Source organism: Physella acuta, unplaced genomic scaffold, assembly GCF_028476545.2.
Source record: "Physella acuta isolate Inbredline_101_S28 unplaced genomic scaffold, ASM2847654v3 ptg001531l, whole genome shotgun sequence".
NCBI lineage: Eukaryota > Metazoa > Mollusca > Gastropoda > Physidae > Physella > Physella acuta.
The window spans coordinates 275772-300891 of record NW_026733046.1 but is presented as its reverse complement, the minus strand read 5'-3'; the positions used below and the strand labels follow the sequence as shown (position 1 = coordinate 300891).

The 25120-nt window shown below is 43.1% G+C and overlaps 1 protein-coding gene across 1 annotated transcript in view; it reads left to right on the top strand.

Moving 5' to 3' along the window:
• The first annotated feature begins 9093 nt into the window (after positions 1–9093).
• The window catches only part of LOC131928682 (zinc finger protein 236), a 39614-nt gene continuing 23587 nt past the window's right edge, over positions 9094–25120 (top strand). The window contains exon 1 of the mRNA XM_059284765.1: positions 9094–9288. The gene's annotated coding sequence lies outside the window, so the exon portion shown is untranslated. The remainder of the gene's footprint in view (positions 9289–25120) is intronic.

Below are 25120 nucleotides of genomic sequence, written 5' to 3'. Positions count from 1 at the left end.
GACTTGTTACAATAAAGATGGATGCATGCGTGTGTGTGTGGGGGGGGGGGGGGGATACTGTGAGATATTGTGTGAAAGCTGAAATATTTGGTGAAGAAATGGAGTGATTTAGTCAATGTATAATGTTAAAGGACTGAATATTGGCTGGAAAACAATACTTTAAAGTAAAAACTAAAGTGCTTGTTTTTATATTAAAAACAAGCACTTTATTTTAATGGGCAATTAAGTTTAAATAAGATATCAGTAATTTTGTATTTGATACACTAGACATGTATGCCCCAACCAAAACTACGAAATCAACGACATCTCAGATTTGAACTCACAAACTACCAAGTTTTATGACAACATCGACATTCCAAGTTTTATGACAACATCGACATTCAAAGTTTTATGACAACATCGACATTCCAAGTTTTATGACAACATCGACATTCCAAGTTTTATGACACCATCGACATTCAAGTTTTACGACAACATCGACATTCCAAGTTTTATGACAACATCGACATTCCAAGTTTTATGACAACATCGACATTCAAGTTTTATGACAACATCGACATTCCAAGAAGATGTTTTAAAATGGCTGGCTACTTTCAACAGACATTTTAAACGTGTGACTATATTAATTAATGTTCTGAATTCATTGTTATTTCCGATACAAATTTTAATTGTTTCTTATTTTATTTTCCACTGATATTTTAATGACTTCCTGTTTCCAACTGATATTCTAATTGTCCGGGCTGTTCGCAACCCCTGGCTACCAGCTAAATCATGTTTAAAAAAGCTACCATTTACAGGTTTCAGTTGGAAACATTGAGCACATTCAAAGATGTTGGTAACGGTACAACTGTGACAATAAGATGTTGGTGTCAGTAAAACTGTGACATGTGACACTGACATCTTGGTGTCAATCACATGACAGACACGCATGATGTCCGTTGAATGACGAATCGACGTCTGCCGTAGTGCTGCCCCACGCCGGTCGATGCCCCAACACTGCCCCGTCGTTTGGACGACGTCTGCCCGCACTTGGCATGCGGCATAAATTAACATAAATTATCTCCCACGCCGAAGGTTAATTCGATTAGTGGGCCTTCACATGCGTGACCCATGTAATGTTGCGTAACACACACGGCGCATGCGCGCTCAGGCGGAACTTGGTGGAATGGGTGGTTGGTCAAGGAGAGGGCATCACATTAAGTAGAAGGCATCACATAAAGGAGGAGGCAGCACAATAAGGAGAGGGTAGCACAGTTCCTATGGTAAGTCGACTTTTTACTTTCTATCATTAAAACATCAACCGGTTATGTTTAAAGATATGTTCTAAATGTGTCCAGAGAATGGAACATGGAACCCTAGTTTTGAGATGTATCGATTGGTGAAGAGTGGGTCACACGACCCCCCCCCCACCCCTCTCACAATGACCAAGCTAGCGCAGGTGTGGGAGAGGTTTGCAAGAAGCGAGCAGACGGTAATGACAGCCAACAGCGAATTCACATGGGCCAAGCATATCTGCACGCTGGCCACCGCCGGCCAGCACAAGTGGGCTAACTGGCTAGAGAAGAGTGCAGCAGATAGAGCAGTGTGGCGAGTTGGGCACTGGTACTAAAAAAAGCTTTAGTATTGAGGTCAGATCCAGTTTCTCGCTTGTGGCCGGGGCCGAACAATGACCCCTACCCCATGCAATGTCCCATAATGCCCGGGCGACCTTGAAACTGAAAGCAGAAAATTGGTCAATAGGATGGACTTAAATTTGCTGGGGCGGGGATGTGGGGGTGGGGGCAGTAATTTGTCGGGTCACTGTTCTTGTGAGAGTAGACAGCTTACTCCCTGGCATGTTCATATGCAAGACACGAGACACAAGACACAGGCAAGACATAAGACACAGGCAAGACACAGGCAAGACACAAGACACGGACAAGACAAAAGACGCAGGCAAGACACGAGACACAGGCAAGAGGCAAGACACAGGCAAGACACAGACAAGACACAGACAAGACACGAGACACAGGCAAGACACGAGACACAGGCAAGAGGCAAGACACAGGCAAGACACAAGACACAGGCAAGACACAAGACACAGACAAGACACAAGACACATGCAAGACACAGGCAAGAAACAGGCAAGACACAAGACACAGGCAAGACACAAGACACAGGCAATACACAAGACACAGGCAATACACAAGACACAGGCAAGACACAAGACACGGGCAAGACACAAGACACAGGCAAGACACAAGACAAAAGAGCAGTAGAGAAGAAAGACTGTAGACTTCCATATAAAGCCACCCCACCTCCCCTCCCCCCCCCCCCCCCCACCACGTCTGCTAATGTCCATGACTGATTACCTTAATTAATTAATTAAAAGTATAAGGATGGTAGGCCTCTTGTTGTCTAGCACGTTTATCAATATGTATGTTTTTAAGGTGTATATATAATATAACTGTATGCATTTTTAAGTTGTATAAATAAATGTACGCAAGTTGCATGTAATATGAGCATTTACCTATGTACCCACCCACATCTTGTACGCACATTCGTGCAGACAAACATTTGTGTGGACGCACATTCGTGCAGACATGTATTTGTGTGGCCGTGCAGTCAGAGATCCCCATTATGACGGCAGTAACGGCAGCAATCTGTTGCAGACGACTGCAGGATTTCCCGTCTGCCATGAGCTACAGATTTGCATTTCAAATAGCACGAGACAGCCTCGCGTGCGGAACTGCGCCGCGGCTGACATGCGCACATGCGCATTTGGCATGCGCGCCAACCGCAATTACCATGAGCAGAAACCGCAGTTAGCATCACTCAAGCAATCAATCAAAACTTGCCTGGATCACAGAGCAGCAGACGTTTCAAGTGTTAGCGGCCACAGACAGGAGTGGAATCATTGTTAGAACACATTCGTCTTAAATCTATCAATCATTTGATTCAAACTTTATTTGGCTTAGATTGTGTGTGTTTGTATGTGTATGTATGTGTATCTATGTGTATGTATGTGTATGTATGTGCATGTATGTTTATGTATGTGTATGTATGTGTATGTATGTGTATGTATGTGTGTGTATGTGTATGTGTATGTATGTGTTTTTATGTGTTTGTATGTGTTCGTATGTGTGTGTTTGTGTGTGTTTGTGTGTGTTTGTATGTGTTTGTATTTATTTGTATGTGTTTGTATGAGTTTGTATGTGTTTGTATGTGTGTGTTTGTATGTGTTTGTATGTGTTTGTATGTGTGTGTATGCTACCAAAAATGTTATGTTTCCTGCATGAAAGATCGTCATCTAAAAATACAACAAAAACTTCCGATTTGAACGCTTTGAAAATTGACTGAACTACCAACCCGAGGCTTTCTTCTCTCTACAAACCACGTGACACAAAATGGTGGCTGTGTTAAAAAAAAAAGCTCTGATGTATTTAAAGGCCTCCACTGGACGCCAGCCATCAACCTAATTTTGTGTTTGCCGCGTGAAGAGACAAAAGCATGTCGGGAGAATTTGTCAGCCTCTCCATGTCTGCCCCCGCCCGTCCCCCACCCCACCCCCTTATGTAAACGAGCCACAGCTCCATGTCATGGTACCAGAGTGTGAGTAGTTCCACGATCACGTGACTAACGTCACACGACTCATGTTTGTTTATCTCTTGCATGAAAGACAGAAATATTCCTCCACCCCCTCCCCCAGCTCTCAGCAAATAGAACATTATTCATTCATTTTAATTACTCTATGGCATCCTTCCCAACACATACCCCCTTTCCCCCACCCAAACACCCCATCCACAAACCCAAAAACCCCTCACCCCTCCAACCCATCTAAACACCCCTTCCCCCCACTCAAACACCCCTTCACCCCACCCAAACACCCCTCCCACCCATCTAAACACCCCTTCCCCCCACTCAAACACACCTTAACCTCACCCAAACACCCCTTACCCCCACCCAAACACCCCTCTCACCAAAACACCCCTTACCCCCACCCAAACACCCCTCTCACCAAAACACCCCTTCCCCCACCCACACCCCTTCCTCCCACCCAAACACCCCTCTCACAAAAACACCCCTTCCCCCACCCAAACACCCCTTCCCCCCACCCAAACACCCCTTCCCCCCACCCACACCCCTTCCTCCCACCAAAACACCCCTCTCACCAAAACACCCCATCCCCCCACCCAAACACCCCTTCCCCCCACCCACACCCCTTCCTCCCACCCAAACACCCCTCTCACCAAAACACCCCATCCCCCCACCCAAACACCCCTTCCCCCCACCCAAACACCCCTTCCTCCCACCCAAACACCCCTCTCACCAAAACACCCCATCCCCCCACCCAAACACCCCTTCCCCCCACCCACACCCCTTCCTCCCACCCAAACACCCCTCTCACCAAAACACCCCATCCCCCCACCCAAACACCCCTTCCCCCCACCCACACCCCTTCCTCCCACCCAAACACCCCTCTCACCAAAACACCCCATCCCCCCACCCAAACACCCCTTCCCCCCACCCACACCCCTTCCTCCCACCAAAACACCCCTCTCACCAAAACACCCCTTCCCCCCACCCAAAACCCCTTTCCCCCACCCAAACACCCCAACAACCACTTTAAATGCCATGACTAAACCAAGCCGTGATTTTAAAATCTCTGAACGCTAACTGGCAACTCTTTTGTTTTAAATATAAAAACTGTACTCGTATAATTGGGGGCGGGGGGGGGGGGGGTGAGAATCAATCGATCAGTCTTGCCGTTGAGAAGAAAAGTCACATGAAAACATCACAGGAATGGATAAATATTTAAAGGTGCATATAAGATCAAGACAAAACGCCGACAAGGTAAAAGGCATCCAAGGCGACATCCACGCAAAACGTTAACAATAGAAACAATGTCAAAAAGAAGTATGGAAATTAACGCACGGTAAATTATTTTGGAAGAAATAAGTCCAATAATTATATAAACACTATGCCTTTAGAATTTTTGATAAATAATTGCACATCTGCGCAACTCCTATTTATGGCTTCAAAGATTTTTATAATTCTCAACATTTCTTTCCAAATATTGGAGATATTTTTGTGAGATATTTTTGTGAGATATTTTTGTGAGATATTTTTGTGAGATATTTTTGTGAGATATTTTTGTGAGATATTTTTGTGAGATATTTTTGTGAGATATTTTTGTGAGATATTTTTGTGAGATATTTTTGTGAGATATTTTTGTGAGATATTTTTGTGAGATATTTTTGTGAGATATTTTTGTGAGATATTTGTGTGAGATATTTGTGTGAGATATTTGTGTGAGATATTTGTGTGAGATATTTGTGTGAGATATTTGTGTGAGATATTTGTGTGAGATATTTGTGTGAGATATTTGTGTGAGATATTTGTGTGAGATATTTGTGTGAGATATTTGTGTGAGATATTTGTGTGAGATATTTGTGTGAGATATTTGTGTGAGATATTTGTGTGAGATATTTGTGTGAGATATTTGTGTGAGATATTTGTGTGAGATATTTGTGTGAGATATTTGTGTGAGATATTTGTGTGAGATATTTGTGTGAGATATTTGTGTGAGATATTTGTGTGAGATATTTGTGTGAGATATGTTTGTGAGATATGTTTGTGAGATATGTTTGTGAGATATTTTTGTGAGATATTTTTGTGAGATATTTTTGTGAGATATTTGTGTGAGATATGTTTGTGAGATATTTTTGTGAGATATTTTTGTGAGATATTTTTGTGAGATATTTTTGTGAGATATTTTTGTGAGATATTTTTGTGAGATATTTTTGTGAGATATTTTTGTGAACATTTTTGTGAGATATTTTGTGTTACTAGACAGGCCTACTAAGAACGGACTAGATCTTATAGAATAGGCCTACAATGGACAGGTAACTCAAATTCTGAGCTACTGTACAGGCCTACTAAACAACTGACCAGATCCTACCGTAAAATGTTACTTACGTTTTACTGTCGGATGGGTACTTTACCTCACGCTTTTTATATTTTAAATGTTATTTAAACTCCAAATTTTTAAAAATTTTCTTAAGATGTCTTATTTGTGGATAGATTTAATTACTGTCAAACTAAAATGTCACAAAGTATTCGACTACTAGGGTCGAGTGATTTTAATCTTAACCCGGCTCTATAACAACACATCAGGGCCAAAATACTTATCTTGTCGGAGCCTAAGGATTATCTATCGAGTGGGTGATAATCCTAAATCCTACCCACCCTTCAACACTACCCACTTTTACCGCTTTCTATTCTCCGTATTGACAAAGAAAAAGCAATCAGCCTGGTCCAATCAGCCTCCACCAATTTGGGGAGTTAACGAGCCCACGGGAGACTGCACACACCTGTCATCACCCGGTCGCTAGATGTCGCGGCGTTACGCAACAATAGCCCGCGGGCGGGATCTACGTCACCACGCCGGCCGACACGACGCGGGGTCCTGCGAGTGGTGTCGATTTCAGCCCTCCTCTGCTGACCGCTCAAACTGCAAGTCTGGCTGACCGTTGCGCGCTCAAACACGACCCGACCCGAGTCATTTCCCCTGGACCAGTCCATTGTCCCCTGGACCAGTCCATTGTCTCTGGGACAAATAAACCACCCGCCGGTGTTTCGCACTAGTTTTGATGACGTCAGCTTGTTATTGAAGCGAAAATGAAAGCGCTTAATCTCTCTACCATTTTCTTTTTGCACCGGATTCGTCCGGCCGGCCGTGTGAACCGTGACCGGTCATTACGTCACCTCATTCAGCCGACCAATGACACAGAAGGACGCCCCGGGCTACGCTGGACGGTCATCGTCTGCTCCTGTCATAAATGTCTGCCGCGTGTTGCCGTCTGCGGTACACACTGTGTGGACCTACCTTTGTTAGACGTCACACATCTCAGACTTGTAGGAAAATATTTTTAAGTGGCTTTAATTTATTTCTCTGTTGGAGTAATTAAAAAAACATTTACACCTGAAAGATCGAGAATTCCGTGTTTGAACTCATTGTTGTTCAAGTGACCCCTTAGCTACTTATTTGTTTAAGAGTTGTCCACCTTGATCCTGATTAAAATTTTGGTCCATTTCAAGTTGCGGCACCATCAGTGGGGTTACTGTGGTAGTGGGATTACTGTGGTAGTGTGGGTACTGCAGCAGTGGGGTTACTGTGGTAGTGGGGTTACTGTGGTAGTGGGGTTACTGTGGTCGTGTGGTTACTGTGGTAGTGTGGGTAATGTGGTTACTGTGGCACCTTTAGTGGTTTGACTGTGACAGCACTAAAGTGGTTACTGGTCTCTACCAAGTGGTTACATCGCCCGGTTACATCGTAGACTCAGGTGGACCCAACAGATGGTGTCATGGGAGGGCGGGGGAGGGTGGGGATTACTACAACGGAGAAGGGAACGATGCCAAGAGGCAAAACACGTTTCAGTCGCTCGCACTAACAATCAAGTTTTCATGTACAATGACGATCAAGTTTTCGTGCTTTATTGTTATTTTTTTCAATTACCGGCAATCAAATCGATTTTTATTCGTTCCTCACTACCCTCCCTTATGTAAACAACCCCATGAATTGAATTACTCGGATGTAAAAAAAATGATCCTATTACAAGCATTCTTGGAAAAGAAATTGCTTCTTTTAAATAACATCAATGCGTGTTGTATTTGGTCTTTGTATTTTATTTTGGCCATAAATAAATCTGTACAGTCATAAGATTATGGGTAGCACTTTATTTATGTTAAAAGGGTTCACTAAAAGATCATTTTCTTCCTGTATATATATATATATATATATATATATATATATATATATATATATATATATATATATATATATATATATATATATATATATATATATATATATAGTGTGTGTGTGTGTGTCTGTTTAGCTGGTGTTTCATCAGAAGTGTTTTATTATAGACTTGGTCGAGAACTAGACTAGACTTACTCTCTAAGAATGACCAATGAATGACGTAGCTTTGAGTGACCTGTTTGAGTGATCTTTTGGTCTCTCCGTGAAAAATAATCCCCTCTAGAAATCTATTTTTATCCGCTGTCCTCCATTACAATTTCGGACCCAATTAACTTTCAATAGCCTCTCGTCCACTTGTAAGATGTGGTCAAGTTGTCTCCGGTCCTCCCCCCCCCCCCCGTCACCTGCCCCCCTCCCCTCCACACACAAGGCCACCGACTTCGTGCCTGCATTGTCCAGTCGCTTCAAGCAGAGACAAGACGCGGTCCACCATGCGTCAATGTTATTCAATACCCACTTTCTCCCCGAGTGTGACCACAGTACGCCCCCACCCCCAGGTGCCTCGCAACCACCCACCCCCACCCCCTCGACTCATTATCCCCCTTTCAATGCCCCCTTTGCACCTCGACCCCTGAACGCTATTTGCCAGCATAATTCTGCATTGTCCAGCGGCTGACCAGTCCGTTTGAATGACCAGTGCCCCGCCACCATTGACAACGACGCAAGTTGGACTCGGCGTCATGACGACACAGTCCGGCTTGGATTTACGACACGCACACTTGTACTGACCTTCGTGGAGGCCGGACACTCGGACATTTCACATCAAGACGTGTCACATTCATACATACAGTGGATACATTTCTAACGCTGGAGTTATTTCTTTTCTGGATCAATTGTGCCATTTGTTTCACTGTTGATTGTATGCTTATTTTAGAACACAGCTGCCTTAGTTTTAAAAATTACATTTTTAGAGTAAACAATAGGAATATAATTGGTATCAGCAGTAATTAAACAAAGGAATATTTTCTGCTTACGTCACACAATAGAAAATTTCCAGGGCAGGTAACCTACCCTACACACCAACACACTACAGCTGTACGCTCTTTATCATTCAACATTTGCATACTTGTTGTGACATGCGCAGTTAACCAATACCTCGTGAACTTTGTGTGAGTTGTATTCACCCAAAACGCCCCCCCCCCCCCCCTCGACCCCTACTGTGAATTAATAGTGGCGACCAATGCACCATCACGAGATAATAAGCGGCGAGAGTTGCGGGACTCAGCCGAGTGTGTTTGTGTGTAGCGCTGCAATCATCTACGTGCAGACGTAACACGGGGGGTCAAAAGGTCACATGACCAGCGGCCGCTACACGTATCACCGGTCAGCAGACGGTGTTTTGTCAGTTTCGGACACAGCGATGGAAAGTTTTCTGTGGATACGGTTGGATATATCAGACGAATGATCGCATTGTTTTCATTCACATCAGACATTTTGACGTGTGAGATCAACATTAAAATGGACATTCGCAAAAGTTTTCTCAGGTAAGCGTTTTCTAAATAGTAAACTAATTCTATGTCAGCAATTGTTATGGTCAAAATTTATGTCAGTCTGAGAGTTACTAAAAAGATGTAGTTAATTGTTATGCCGCATCGCATTCTAATAAAAAAAGAGCAAGACTAGACAGTTAACTGTTTATACAATTTAGTCAACTTAAATATTCCCAGAAATGTATCTGTATCATCACTACCTGATCGGTCTATAATCTCTCGGGTCTAGAAGACCGTAAAGGATCATTAGTGAGTCATTCCGTAAAGGATCATTAGTGAGTCATTAGTTAAGTCGTTTTGATTACTTTAATCATCGAAGAAACTGTCGAAGAATTGTTCGCAGTTGCGGATAAACTTTAGACACCACGGGGTCAATTTTATTTTTAGCACCACGGTATCGATATTTTATTTTTAACACCACGGTATCGATATTTTATTTTTAGCACCATGGTATCGATATTTTATTTTTTAGCCCGACGGTATCGATATTTTAACCAGATGGTATCGATATTTTAATACGATGGTGTCGATATTTCAACAAGACGATATCGATATATGAACGACAGATCAGCCTAATGTTAACGTGACAGTTTTGCACCGCCCCATACCCCCCCCCCCCCATATGACCTTCACCCCACCGAGCTGGAAACCTTGTCACATCTGCCCGAATGTCACCTCGCCCCGTTTAAAATGTGACGCAACAAAGTCGACATGCATTGCGTCTTCTTGCTTTGTGAAGTAGTAGAATTGTGCCCCCCCCTCCCCGCCTCTACCATTATTCTCTGTACGAGCCCCTTCCCCCTACCCTCCCGCAAACACCTGAACAACCTCCGCGTACTGCCGCTGAATAGGTGATCGCGTTGTCATGGCAACGCTTGTCTTGGAGACTTAAACGCCAGTCCCAGCACAAACAGTGCCTGATTCTACCTGACCACTGTGACCTACTTAGACACGATCAGTGCCTGATTCTACCTGACCACTGTGACCTACTTACACACGACCAGTGTCGAGTGTACCTGACCATCCTGACCTACTTCCGTGATATTAAGTCGATGGCTTGAAAACATTTACAATGGAGATTTTACCTCAATCTCGGAGGAAATTTTCGTGCAGTCTGGGAAAGATGCGGGGGGGGGGGGGGGGGGGGGGGGTGGAAATGAAGTTGTTGAATAACATGTACATGATGATGACCTCTGACCTTCCGGAGTTGATGACATGTGTGACATGTCGGTGAGATCACTTCCGGTGAGATCAGACTTAAGCACAAAGTCTCTGTTGTAAATTGCTCCCCCTGAAGAGTTTCAATGGAATTGGTGATTAATTAAAGCTCTTAGAAGAAACCAATCAAATTTTCGTGAACGTTTGTCTAGGTTCTCAAACTTGAGAGATGTACCCCCGGCTGTCTGGTCGAAAATAGCACACGAATGTATCAACTGAGACTTGACCAACCGAGACTTGACCAACCGAGACTTGACCAACCGAGACTTGACCGAGACTTGACCAACCGAGACTTGACCAACCGAGACTTGACCAACCGAGACTTGACCAACTGAGACTTGACCAACCGAGACTTGACCAACCGAGACTTGACCGAGACTTGACCAACTGAGACTTGACCGAGACTTGACCAACGGAGACTTGACCAACCGAGACTTGACCAACCGAGACTTGACCAACCGAGACTTGACCAACCGAGACTTGACCAACCGAGACTTGACCACCCGAGACTTGACCGAGACTTGACCGACCGAGACTTGACCACCCGAGACTTGACCACCCGAGACTTGACCAACTGAGACTGTATCAACTCATAGTGAGTTCATCTGTCTTGTAAGATGATAAAGTAAAAAGTACTTGACTTTGTTGTGCACTCAACGTTTTCTAAGTGACCAAAACATTTATGGTTTAATCTATCGGAACTTTACGTTCACGAGTTTTAGTACGACTAAAATATTTCCTTGCTCGTTTCAAATGAGACTTGAACCCGTTCTTGTAAGATCGTCTAGCTAGACCATGGGGGTGACGAAGGCCCGTCATTGTTACTCATATTACTCACCACATCAAGTGACCTTCAGACTGTCTCAAAACGAGGCTATCGCTAAAAATAGACTCATGTTTTCTACATCTGTCAAGTTTGCAATTAAAATGTTTTCAATTGTTGTGGTTAAAGAAAGGGGGTTGAAGTGTCGGAAATTTAGCAAGTGTGCAGGTTTGTGTAGGATCTCTCTTCAACAAGATGATGAGTCGTCGTTAGTCATCGTGCACGTTTCACGGAAAAAACTTTTGACTAATTTCTCTAAGTGATTTGTCCACTTCAACTCAAACTGTTTACATGTTAAGTCGTGTGTGGGAGTCTAAGTAGGGGGGATTCCAAGTTATTTCCTGGAGGTTTGTGGGGGCTGTGTGTGAGCGAGTGTGTGTGTGAGAGTTAATAATTTAAATATTCAGTCAATAAATTTGCATTAATTAGCACCCAGCTGAGCAGCATAACTGCATGACGATCAACTGATTGATAATTAAAAATACGGGTTAAATAAAACACATATGACTGACCACTACTATAACATGTGACAATTTAAACTGCTAAAAATGTCTATTAGAATACTTGAAAGTATATGCTAACATAAATGGGCCTTTATCATCGAGCCAACAACTCGCTCCAATTTTTGATAAAATATTTAACTTTGATAAATATATTTAGCCTATTGTTTTCTTCTCAAATCGATTGTACAGTGATCCACATGTCACCAACTCGCAATTTTCGCATCACCACCACTTGATCTTTAAATTACCAATTGGTGATCTCTGCCACTTTACCAAAGTTGCCATGACCCTCAAGACGAAATAGTTACTTTTTGTATGTTATTCATACTATTTTATGTACACGTTTTTTTCACGATAACACATGCGCTTATTTGATTTTGTATATTTTAATTTCATTTATATTAAATATTATTCATACACAAAAATGTACTATGTGAAAAATGAGAGGGTAACACTACTTCGCTTTTTTCCCCCTAAGGAATGGCTGAAATTTACCTGAATTTACCCAAGCCACTAATTTCTATGTCCCTCAACTGTCCTGTAGATGTCCCTCCCAACTGTCGCCATGGTCCGCTGACTACATGTCTGCACACAAAAGGTCATTATCCCCCTCGCTCCGACACTCGGGGGTTTCCTAAAAGTTTCCGGATGTTGCTCATATTTCTACGCATTTTTGTTTACAACATCCATTGTGTTCACACATTGTTTACAGTTACAAGTTTGGGTTCCCCCCTCCCATCCCTCCTCACAAAACCATCCCACATACGAACAAAGAAGAAAATGTGTAACATTACTGGCGAATTACAGATATGTTTAATACCTCGTCATACGAACCTATGGTTTAATACCTCGTCATACGAACCAGTGGTTTAATACCTCGGTATACGACCTGGACATATCCCTACTCAGACCACGAAGTTTGGCGGGTGAAAATATCAAGGCCCCTCAGTACAACTATTTTAATGGGGCGGGGAAGGTGGGCAGCGATGTGTATTGCGTCTGATTAAGTTTCGATTTTTTTTTCTTGCTATGTCTGTAAGTCGTTAGCCTTGAGTCACAAGTCCCGGTGTGGCTGTATGTGGTTTTTGTGGCACATGTTGTGGTGTGGCTGCATCAATGTGGTTTTTGTGGTTCTCGACTCTACAACCTACTGTTGTCGTGAAAAAGAGACCGAAATTTCCCGAGAAATTGGTTGACATTTCTTTAAAGAACTTTTTGTATGGATGACTAAGCCGATTATGTACTTGAAACTTTCTTCAATGTTTTCCTCAAATGTTGGGTTACGTAACTTTGGGTTCAGAGTAACCACATTCTTTCAGGTAACCTACTGCCCCTTTTAATTACACGTCTTTGAGATGACAATATTTATTGCGCTGGCGATTATCAAAATGAATTAGAGTACTGTTAAAACCGTATTATGAGCTAAAAGTCTAATTCATTTGACCAGCACAAGAAAGAATTCATTAAACATCATCTAACGGCTAACCATCTGTAGATGTGTCGTCTGCCAGTCTCGTCAGTGTGACGTGCTGTCTGCACCCTTTGACCTCTGTCTAATGACCCGAATCCTGGTCAGCCAAAAACTTTTTTTTAAATCATGCTGCTTGTTTTATAACGAGCGATCAAAATCTACAACGACGCAAGATTGGCCATTTTAAATTGTGCTTTAGGTCCGTGAAGAAAACACAATAGTAATCAAAGGAGCAATTAATTAGCATTTAAAATAACCCAATCGTATGTATTGTTTGAGCATCAAGTTGTCCTAGAATTCGCGATGACCACTGAGATCCTGGTTAGTTTTCTTAAAATAGTTACGCTCTTTTACATTTAATCTTTGACTTTTAGGAAAATGTTATCTTTAAAACGTCTCGTTTTGAAACATCTTGAGGAGAAGCTCATAATCCGTGCATCACGGACGTTCATTGAAACTGACGCATCGCACAAGCACTAGATTGCACTTACGACTGTCAAGCTCCTAAATCACGTGACATCCGCATTTATTAATGAAAAGTTGTGACGGGTCGTCTCATTCTGAGCGCGGGAATACTCTACTTCATCTAGTGAGCAGACATCCATTGACTGGCCAACTCATCTCTAATTAAAAACTTTGCTAATTTTTAGCTGTCGTGTTCTACTCCGGTCTAATTAATTGTGCCCGTCTAATTAAACACTGAAGTCAACTAATTTGGAGAATGTGCATCAAAACTTTAGGGTAAGTTGACATAAGCCTCGCTTTTTAATTGTACGAGAAATTAATTTTAACACTTGTCTATCAAAGATTTGCTAAAAATGTATAATTTTATAATTTTATGAAGTAGTTTTAAAACTTCAAACGTATCGATAATCTTATTCAACGTATTCAAAAGCCGAACAGTTGTGATTTATATCTAGACCGTTTAGTGAAATGATACCCAGACAAAATCAACATAACTATGGAATCCCCCCGATGAGTTTAACAAAGAAAGAAAAAAAATTTATCGAACCTACTCACAGGTGTGACACATTAGCAAAATTTGCAAGTCATAGGTGAGGTACATTAGGCGACACCTTGACGGGGGCGTGGCACGAACAAAGACATGCTAGGTCCGGCGGCTGTCTCAACAAGCTGTCTCAGATTTACCAGCCGATGGTCTTATGTGGCCCACTCTATGGGGGATGTCGTACGTCTGAAGATTTGAACGAGCAGATTTGATTGATGCCCCCCCCCCCCCCAGCCCCGCTGCTGGCCACACGTGCACCCGCCTGCAAACGTCGCGCGCCAGTTTGCTGCATATAATTACGCATGCGCCTTTTTGATTTCTCCATCCTCATCGCTTTGGTGGTGTTTGTTCAACAGGACGTTATCAGATATGTAGGTGGTGTCACCAGATATGTGGGTGGTGTCACAAGATATGTGGGTGGTGTCACCAGATATGTAGGTGGTGTCACCAGATGTGGGTGGTGTCACAAGATATGTGGGTGGGGTCACCAGATATGTAGGTGGTGTCACCAGATGTGGGTGGTGTCACAAGATGTGGGTGGTGTCACAAGATATGTGGGTGGTGTCACCAGATATGTGGGTGGTGTCACCATATATGTAGGTGGTGTCACCAGATGTGGGTGGTGTCACCAGATGTGGGTGGTGTCACAAGATGTGGGTGGTGTCACCATATGTGTTGGTGGTGTCACCAGATATGTAGGTGGTGTCACCAGATATGTGGGTGGTGTCACCATATGTGTGGGTGGTGTCACCATATATGTAGGTGGTGTCACCATATATGTAGGTGGTGTCACCATATATGTGGGTGGTGTCACCAGATATGTGGGTGGTGTCACAAGATATGTGGGTGGTGTCACCAGATATGTAGGTGGTGTCACCAGATGTGGGTGGTGTCACAAGATATGTGGGTGGGGTCACCAGATATGTAGGTGGTGTCACCAGATGTGGGTGGTGTCACAAGATGTGGGTGGTGTCACAAGATATGTGGGTGGTGTCACCAGATATGTGGGTGGTGTCACCATATATGTAGGTGGTGTCACCAGATGTGGGTGGTGTCACCAGATGTGGGTGGTGTCACAAGATGTGGGTGGTGTCACCATATGTGTTGGTGGTGTCACCAGATATGTAGGTGGTGTCACCAGATATGTGGGTGGTGTCACCATATGTGTGGGTGGTGTCACCATATATGTAGGTGGTGTCACCATATATGTAGGTGGTGTCACCATATATGTGGGTGGTGTCACCATATGTGTGGGTGGTGTCACCAGATATGTAGGTGGTGTCACCATATATGTGGGTGGTGTCACCACCAAATATGTGGGTGGTGTCACCACCAAATATATGTGTGGGGTCACCATATATGTGGGTCGTGTCACCACATATGTGGGTGGTGTCACCAGATATGTGGGTGGTGTCACCAGATATGTGGGTGGTGTCACCAGATATGTGGGTGGTGTCACCAGAAATGTGGGTGGTGTCACCATATATGTGGGTCGTGTGAGTGTTCATACAGATGTCGCAGTCTTTCAATCTTTGGTTGTATAGCTGTGGCCTTGAGTGGTTTAAATCAAATAATGAGGACACCCCCACCTCAACACTAGGGGAGTAATAACACAGACACCCTACCTCAACACTAGGGGAGTAGTAAGACCGACATCCAGTTAGTAGGGCGACCCCCCGGGCCTGTGGGTCGGGCACCCACAGCTGTATGTAGGTGATAAGCTGAGATGTGTTTGATATTCAGTCCACAAGCTGGCGCCCTCACTCAACACAACTGGTACAACTCGCCTACATTTGACTAATCCCCGTGAATTAGTTGCTCCTAGTGCGAGTACAGCTTCATTGTTGGACCTTTTTGTTGTACTTTACATGAGGGAGGGGGGAGGGGGGCTGGTCGGGGTGGGGCTGATAGTTCAAGTCTTCTTGCTAATGCCGAGCATAAATTAGCGGGTAACGAATAAAACCTCGACAGTAGTTGAACTGTTTGGTAGGCGTCGGGGTCGTCGATTTCAAAGCTGTGCATTAATTGTTGGCTTGCTACATGTACGGCTGTTCAAAGCTGTGCATTAATTGAAGGCTTGCTGTTTGTCAGGCTGTTCAAAGCTGTGCATTAATTGTAGGCTTGCTGTTTGTCAGGCTGTTCAAAGCTGTGCATTAATTGTAGAGTTGCTGTTTGTCAGACTGTATGATTGTATCGGTCTCACCATGTTGTAAGTATAAAGCTGAACAAATTAATTAATAACCCCTGTTCCAATCGAGTGTAATGTTTATAAAGCTGAACAAATTAATTAATAACCCCTGTTCCAATCGAGTGAAATGTTTATTTTCGTGTTATTTGAGACTTCCCAGAACAGTGTTGACAGATTCTAGCGTTTGAACAATTATATGTGGCATTATAGGGTGGCCGCAGTTAGCCATCTAACGAGTATGAGTGGCCGCTGTTGGCCATCTAACCAATGTTGCTGGTGCCGCTGTTGGCCATCTAAAGGGTGTGAGTGGCCGTTGTTGGTCATCTAACCGATGTTGCTGGCGCCGCTGTTGGCCATGACAAGGGGCGTGGCGGGTGGCACTGTCCACTATATCCAGTTACCATCCGCCCAGCTAGTTGACCAGCCCAGGTGGTCAAGCGTGAAAGATGGCCCGTCAGTGTCCATGATCGGGCGACAAAAATTAATGCTCATGGCTGACAGGTACAGGGGATTCAGTTTACTGGCGCCCCTCGCCCAGCGGGCGGTAGGGAACCCTGGACTAGAGCGGCGCCCTAAAAAGTCTACACAAAAACTGGGACTGCATTTTCGATTATTGTTGGGTCATAATTTGTTATGTAGCTCTCCGCTCTAGTTCTGTATGTGGATTTTTCTTTGTGTTTAATAAAAATAAAGGGGGGGGGCTCACTTTCGATAATGTGTTTTTACTTAAAGAATCAATGTCAACAGTCTGTGATTTTGTGCATTGATTTTCGGTTGATGCTGGCCTTTTGTCGAAACCTCTATATTCCTCCAACATTTTAATCTTCAGACACAAGGGAGCTACGTTAGAAGTAAACTCAAGAACTAAAAGCGGAAATGCTTAATCGATCTATTTTTTCTTGTTTTGATTAAAGGTTTATTTCTTTTTTTTTTTAACAAATGCTAGCCATTTATTTTAAAACTGATCCGTTGCTTCCCTCCCCTTAGTTCTCGGTTACTGCCCCTGAGCCAGAAAATGTCGGGTAAGAAATATGTCCATTATTCTCCGTTGTTCTTTTGTTAGCGGCAATAATATCGCCTTACACTCGCAGTCCACTGACCGACCAGTGGCCGGCACAGCGGGCTCTAACATTTCACTCAGGGTGGACATTACAATAAATAAATGCTCGTCAGCAGCTTACAGTTGGGGGCGAGGGGGGGGGGGGAAGGGGGGGTTGTCGGGATCTGTGTCCATGTCAAGATTTGTGTCCATGTCAAGATTTGTGTCTATGGAAAGATTGACGTCTGTACATGAGGTACCTAAATCACCCTCCCCGCCCCCCCCACCCACACCTCCACTCACACCCCACTCCCAATTTATTTCCTAGTCCAGCTTTATTTACTGGTTTAAGCCTGATCATTCTGCCATTGATTTTAAAATGTGGAAATGTTGTGATCGTACTGAACTTGTCATTAGAACCATGAACTTGTCACTAGATTTGAACCATGAACTTGTCCCAAGAACCACAACAAACCAAGTCTTCTCATAACGATTATTTTTCCCGGGGTAACAACCCCCCGCTCCACCCCCCCCCCCCATAAGACTATTTTTTCATCCGTTGCACGGCACCGACTATTTTTAACGCTTACAGCAGTAGCAGACGTGAGGCAGTCATGGCGGAGGGGGGGGGAGGTTGGTGCACCAGTTGGTCAATTGATGTCCTGCATTGACCAAGTCAGAATGACGTAACATTCGTGTGTCCTTACCACCAGCGAACTACTGCACGTGTTGATTTATATTCTGATCAAGAAAACATTTCTTTATATATTTTGATCTATAGAACACGTCTATTTATATGTTTTTACGTACAGAACAACAGTCTATATATATATATATATATATAGCTTGATTTATAGAATAACAAAAAAAAGATGTAGTATGTTGTATGTATATTTTGACGTATGTAGTTTATTAATGGTAATCTCTTACTTGTCGAGGTTCCAAATTAATTGTCCAAAAGCACTAGTCAACATTTTGTAGAAATCTAAAATTTCTAAATCAGAGTATCGTCATCTATGCCTCAAATAATTACCTGCAAGAATTGTGTTAGTTACATGTATTCTCAGCCATGTAGATGGGCTGTGACATCGATTTAACAAACTTGGATAAATAACTTGACGCTACGCCGAACTAAAACATTGGAAGAGGAGTGGGGGGGGGGGAGTAAAATAAAAAGTTGTTTACACCAGCAAACCTCGCCATCACTCGTCTAACACACTACACCAACAAACCTCGCCATCACTCGTCTAACACAGTACACCAGCTGACGGACGGTTAAATGTGTGAGGCGCACGTGCATTTCTCCCATGTTACGTCCGTGCCGTGCCGGAGGGGGGGGGGTACCCGGGTCCGTCAGGTCTGATAACATTTGTCAACCATTGGCGCACAAACTCTCGTCACACGACCCCTCCCCCCCCATCCGGTTAAGTATAATCGTACCGCCGTTGGTCCCCGATGGTCAGTGTGTGAGTACTACGTCAGTGTTATGTCAAGTTTAGCTGAGTGAGTAGTACTCGCGTTTATATCAACACAACTCTGGGATCTCTAGTGATACGTTTCTTTCTGGGTTGGATACGGGGCGAGTGGGGTCGTTTTGTGTGTACAAGTGTAACAATTGTGTGTGTGCATTTGATCGCATTAGAGCAGTGACTTCATTGTGTAGCATCCGCCATGGCGGTATTGGGTAAGTCTAATTAAATATCTGCTAAGTTATCCAGATAATATCTGCCCCCCTACCCCTGCTTGCTAACCTGACCCTTCCAACTATTGATTCATGTGTTCGATGGTGTCTACTTCTGGTGAGTTTACAATTGACGCGATGAAGTTCGAGACTATACCGTGTTTTTATTTGACGTAATTAATTCAAAACCCGCCCTTAAGTAAATCTTGTTAATATTCAACTGTTGAAACCATATCTTTCAGTCCCCCCCCCCCCATATCCTGTCCTTATCCCCCCCCCCATGACTACGATGCATCCAGACGTGAGTACCTCCGTTTGTACACACGCACGTGAGGGACTTAAGGCTGGACACACTGGCCTGACTACACGGACGTTTCAATTATAAAATGGACGTTCTAGGTCAGTTGTATCGATCGTAAACACAGTTGACTTGCCGGCGTCATCGTGTTTAGTCCGTACGGCTAACTGAATGTAATGTTTAGTCCGTACGGCTAACTGAATGTAATGTTTAGTCCGTACGGCTAACTGAATGTAATGTTTAGTCCGTACGGCTAACTGAATGTAATGTTTAGTCCGTACGGCTAACTGAATGTAATGTTTAGTCCGTACGGCTAACTGAATGTAATGTTTAGTCCGTACGGCTAACTGAATGTAATGTTTAGTCCGTACGGCTAACTGAATGTAATGTTTAGTCCGTACGGCTAACTGAATGTAATGTTTAGTCCGTACGGCTAACTGAATGTAATGTTTAGTCCGTACGGCTAACTGAATGTAATGTTTAGTCCGTACGGCTAACTGAATGTAATGTTTAGTCCGTACGGCTAACTGAATGTAATGTTTAAAAAACCGAATCAAAAATTAGTTTTAGGGTATTTTAAGACACGCCAAAATAGTTAGAAATTAATAGGGATTTTATTTTACATTAACAATGGCCTTACGTAACAGTAAAGGTTTATAAATTTTGTAACAAATTTTAAAAACAAACGTGCCGATAGGACTGGATACACCCGTAATAGTTTTAGAAACAAAAAAATTCTCTGTGCAATTCTTGACAGGAAACTATACCTAAATACCACTATTAAAATATCATCTGGGAAACTAGACCTATACAACATTTTGAATTGTGTTTCGAAAACTATATATGTAATCTCTAGGAAACTATACCTATTTAATAAAAAAAGTTAGGCCTATCTAAAATTAATTTCAAAACACGTGTAATAATTAACAGTATACACAATATCACCCCCCTCTCTAAAAACAATGTAATTAAGGATGAACTAATTTAAGATTTTGTACGTGAACTTGTGAGTCATGTATGTGCACTTAATGTTTACGAGTATCCTGTCCATTAAGTGCATGCACGGTCCTGTCCTGTTGGTGAGTACATGCAATTTGTCTTCATCAGCATCCCGGATGATGTAGCCACTCATTTGCGATTTGTGATAGAACATATCACTTGTAGTCGTTATATTACCAGCTATAGCTGTGGCACTTACAGCCGTCATTATATTACCGGCTATAGCTGTGACTTTTAATAATAAACTTTATTTTGAAACGGCTACAACAGCAGGCACGGGGCCTAATTACACATTGGCCGTAATTAAAGAAAAACGAATACCAAGGCATTTAAATACAATATTAAAGACTTAGAATTAACATATGGAATAAAGAAATAATGGTAATATATATTTTTTTCACAAATTTCAAAGGAATTTATACTATAACAGATTAATGAAAAAAAAATGAGATGACTCAATACAAAAGATCACGAAAAAGCTGATTTTTACTTTCTCGTATACAGATTATAGAGGTGATGGCTTATTTTTTAACGTTTGGTTTTAAAAAATATTTTCAGTTAAACAGGTCTAATTTTATTCTGTGAGGAAGGGTGTCCCACAAATTGGCACCAGGGCAGTCGGTGGTAGAAAGTTGGGATGGGTAAACTAAGACGACGATTTAATTGTGTATTGTAAGACAGTTGGTCTGATATATTATGATTTATGAAATATTTTAAAGGAAAGTTGATTGTCCCCTACACGAAGAATATTAGTTGTAATGAAACCATGCAGATTACTAGATAAACCAGTCATCTTATGGCCCTTTTTTGTAACGTTAAGAGAGGACCTGCTATAGGCATGAATGTCCCATCCGATGTAATACAAGAAACATTTTAAAAATAATACGTAGAATTGGATAAAAAGTCTATCCTGTAATATGACCCCCCTCCATCACACATAGGGGACACATGTCTGAAAGAAACTATAAGTCTTACACATTTTTTACAAACTGCAACTGTTATTAAGTTATGGATTTTTAAAACATGTTTGTACATTTCTTGGCGGTTTAAATTTTTCTAGTATTTTTTTCATAATTGTCCGAAAACTAGTACATCTACACCTGGCACATTGGCCGAAAATAATAAACTATGGACAAATTTGATCCATCAATTGATTTGATACAGAATCTCCAATAAAAAATAATTAATCAGTCTATCTAATGTGTACACGTCAGCAGCGACTTGACGAAATATTCTAAAAAACCTTTTCGTTGTTGTATGGTAGCCATCTTTAACTGACACCCAGCAATAGTAGCTCTAACCCCAACCCTAGCCCACCAATAGTGGCTCTAACCCCAACCCTAGCCCACCAATAGTGGCTCTAACCCCAACCCTAGCCCACCAATAGTGGCTCTAACCCTAACCCTAGCCCACCAAAGTAGCTCTAACCCTAACCCTAGCCCACCAAAGTAGCTCTAACCCTAACCCTAGCCCACCAATAGTGGCTCTAACCCTAGCCCACCAAAGTAGCTCTAACCCTAGCCCTAGCACATCAATTGTAGCCCTAACCCTAACCCTAGCCCACCAATTGTAGCCCTAACCCTAACCCTAGCCCACCAATTGTAGCTCTAACCCTAACCCTAGCCCACCCATAGTAGCTCTAACACTAACCCTAACCCTAACCCACCTAAGTAGCTCTAACCCTAACCCACCTAAGTAGCTCTAACCCTAACCCACCTAAGTAGCTCTAACCCTAACCCACCTAAGTAGCTCTAACCCTAACCCACCTAAGTAGCTCTAACCCTAACCCTAGCCCACCAATAGTAGCTCTAACCCTAGCCCTAGCACATCAATTGTAGCTCTAACCCTAACCCTAGCCCACCAATTGTAGCCCTAACCCTAACCCTAACCCTAGCCCACCAATTGTAGCCCTAACCCTAACCCTAACCCTAGCCCACCAATAGTAGCTCTAACCCTAGCCCTAGCACATCAATTGTAGCCCTAACCCTAACCCTAGCCCACCAATTGTAGCCCTAACCCTAACCCTAGCCCACCAATTGTAGCCCTAACCCTAACCCTAGCCCACCAAAGTAGCTCTAACCCTAGCCCACCAAAGTAGCTCTAACCCTAGCCCACCAATAGTAGCTGGCCATCGACCAGTTAATCATGAACGTATTAAGTTTGGCAGTGGAATATGAAACCAACATCGCTAGTTGGATCTAATATTAGCTGCTACTATTGCCTCCCAAGGCAAACGGCTTTAAGAAAAAAAAAAGAGCGGGGAAAAAGTTTAAATTTTCGAAGAGAGGCAAGTATCTCCTGTAGTCCCCCCCCCCCCCCCCCCCCCAAGTATCTCGTGTAGCCTCCCCCCCCCCTCCCCAACCCTATTGTTTCCTCCCCGTAAAGAACCGTTAGTGACTATGGCAGACTTTTTTGTACCAGATCGATAATATGCATGGATTGGTAACTGGGGGGAGGGGGGGGGGGCTGGGCTGGGGCAGACGTGTTGTAGTGGCAGGGAAAAATTTGAAATTATTCGCAGCTTTCTCAAGTCTTCTTTTTTTTAAATTTAATTTCTGTGAGTTGGGGTGGAAGAAATGATGTTGTGTAGATGTGTGGTGTGTGGTGTGGTGTGGTGTGGGTGTGTGGGTGCGGTGTGTGGGTGTGGTGTGTGGGTGTGGTGTGTGGGTGTGGTGTGTGGGTGTGGTGTGTGGGTGTGGTGTGTGGGTGTGTGGGTGTGTGGGTGTGGTGTGTGGGTGTGGTGTGTGGGTGTGGTGTGTGGGTGCGGTGTGGGTGTGTGGTGTGGGTGCGTGGTGTGGGTGTGGTGTGGTGTGGTGTGTGGGTGCGGTGTGTGGGTGTGTGGGTGTGTGGGTGTGGTGTGTGGGTGTGGTGTGTGGGTGTGGTGTGTGGGTGTGGTGTGTGGGTGTGGTGTGGTGCGGTGTGTGGGTGTGGTGTGGTGTGGTGTGTGGGTGCGGTGTGTGGTGCGGTGTGTGGGTGCGGTAGGTGAAGATCCGCTGAAAGCTGGTCGGAACGACTTGTTCATTTTTAACCAACATGTCACTCGGCCATTTTATCACGCACAGTTTTTAATGTGGTGTGACAGAGTGGGGAGGGGGTGGGTGGGGGTGTATGTTGGGGGGGGGGTGGGGGTGTATTTGGGGGGGGGGGTGAGGTCGGAGTGAGTACTTTTTTAGAAAACAAAAAGAGGACAAAATCTCTAATGGTATAACATTGTTTGAAGTGAGGGGCGGGTGGGGGGGGGTTACAAAAGACGGCCGACCTGCTTCTATAATTGCTCATTAGAGCAAATACAAATGTAATGAAAGTGGAGGGGGGGGGGGGGGCTGTGGAATAATGAACATGCCATTTATTTATTATACCGAGTAGGACGAGGGGCCCATCCTATCGCTGGTCTTTGGGTGTAACGATATGTGACGGCAAAATTATTGGGGGTGGGGTGGGTGGGGTAGCGAGTTACATTTTTAAATGTCAGAATCTGAATGAAACTGGTGAATGTGTCACCATCATACATAGACTGGAGAATGTGTCACCATACATAGACTGGGGAATGTGTTATACAAATATGTTGCACATTTTCGTTAAAATAATGGGTTGCACCATGAAGGGTGGGATATTTTAAATATATTTTCGATCTAAAGCTTTCTGTAAATCAACACACTAAAAAACCGTTCATTTCCCCTTTATTTTAAAAATGGTTTTGCTGTTAAAGAATATTTGCCAGTTTCCTATTAAAATTTCCAGGACTGAACTTCTCTGCTCCGCCTTTTATAAATTACAATAAAAGCATTGCCCACCCCTCCATCCCACCCCACCCCCCTAATCTACGGCTGCTGCTTTTAATATTATTTATTTACCAAGCGGTGTTAAAAATCAATAATTAAAGGAACACTGTGGTCTGCATAGCTACAGTTCTAGTGATGGTACAGCGATGTTCATTGGTTACGTTCATGGTACAACTGATCTGATTGGTTCGTTGGTCGTGTTCTGATGCTGTGGGTGGATGTGTTGATGTGTGCGTGTTGTATGTGTTTATGTTGTTGTGTACACGGCTGTATGTTAGCGTGTTGCGTATGTTTTGGAGTTGTGGTAACATTTGCGTGCGCGGCTGGTTTTTGTGTGTTGTGTTGTATTATTTTGTTATTTTTGTGTTGTTGGTGTGTTGTATTTGTGTGTTGTGGTGTTTTCAGAGTGCGCTACTTTGTTGTATATTTTTGTTGTGCATTTGTTGTGTAAGTTTGTATTTTGTACAGATACAACATGTTGTGCACGCTGGTATGTCATGACATGCTTGGGGGGGGGGGGGGGTATTTTCTAATAGCCTTTCAATTTGTGAAACCAAAGCGGAATAATGACGTTAAGCCGATAGGTTAAAGTTTAGGGTTCGTCTCTAGAATGATACTTATTAGAGTGTTTTTATAATTTGTTTACTAATTAGTGTTTTTATAATTTGTTTACTTATTAATGTTTTTATAATTGTTTACTTATTAGTGTTTTTATAATTTGTTTACTAATTGTTTTTATAATTGTTTACTTATTAGAGTGTTTTTATATTGTGTTTACTAATTAGTGTTTTTATAATTTGTTTACTTATTAGAGT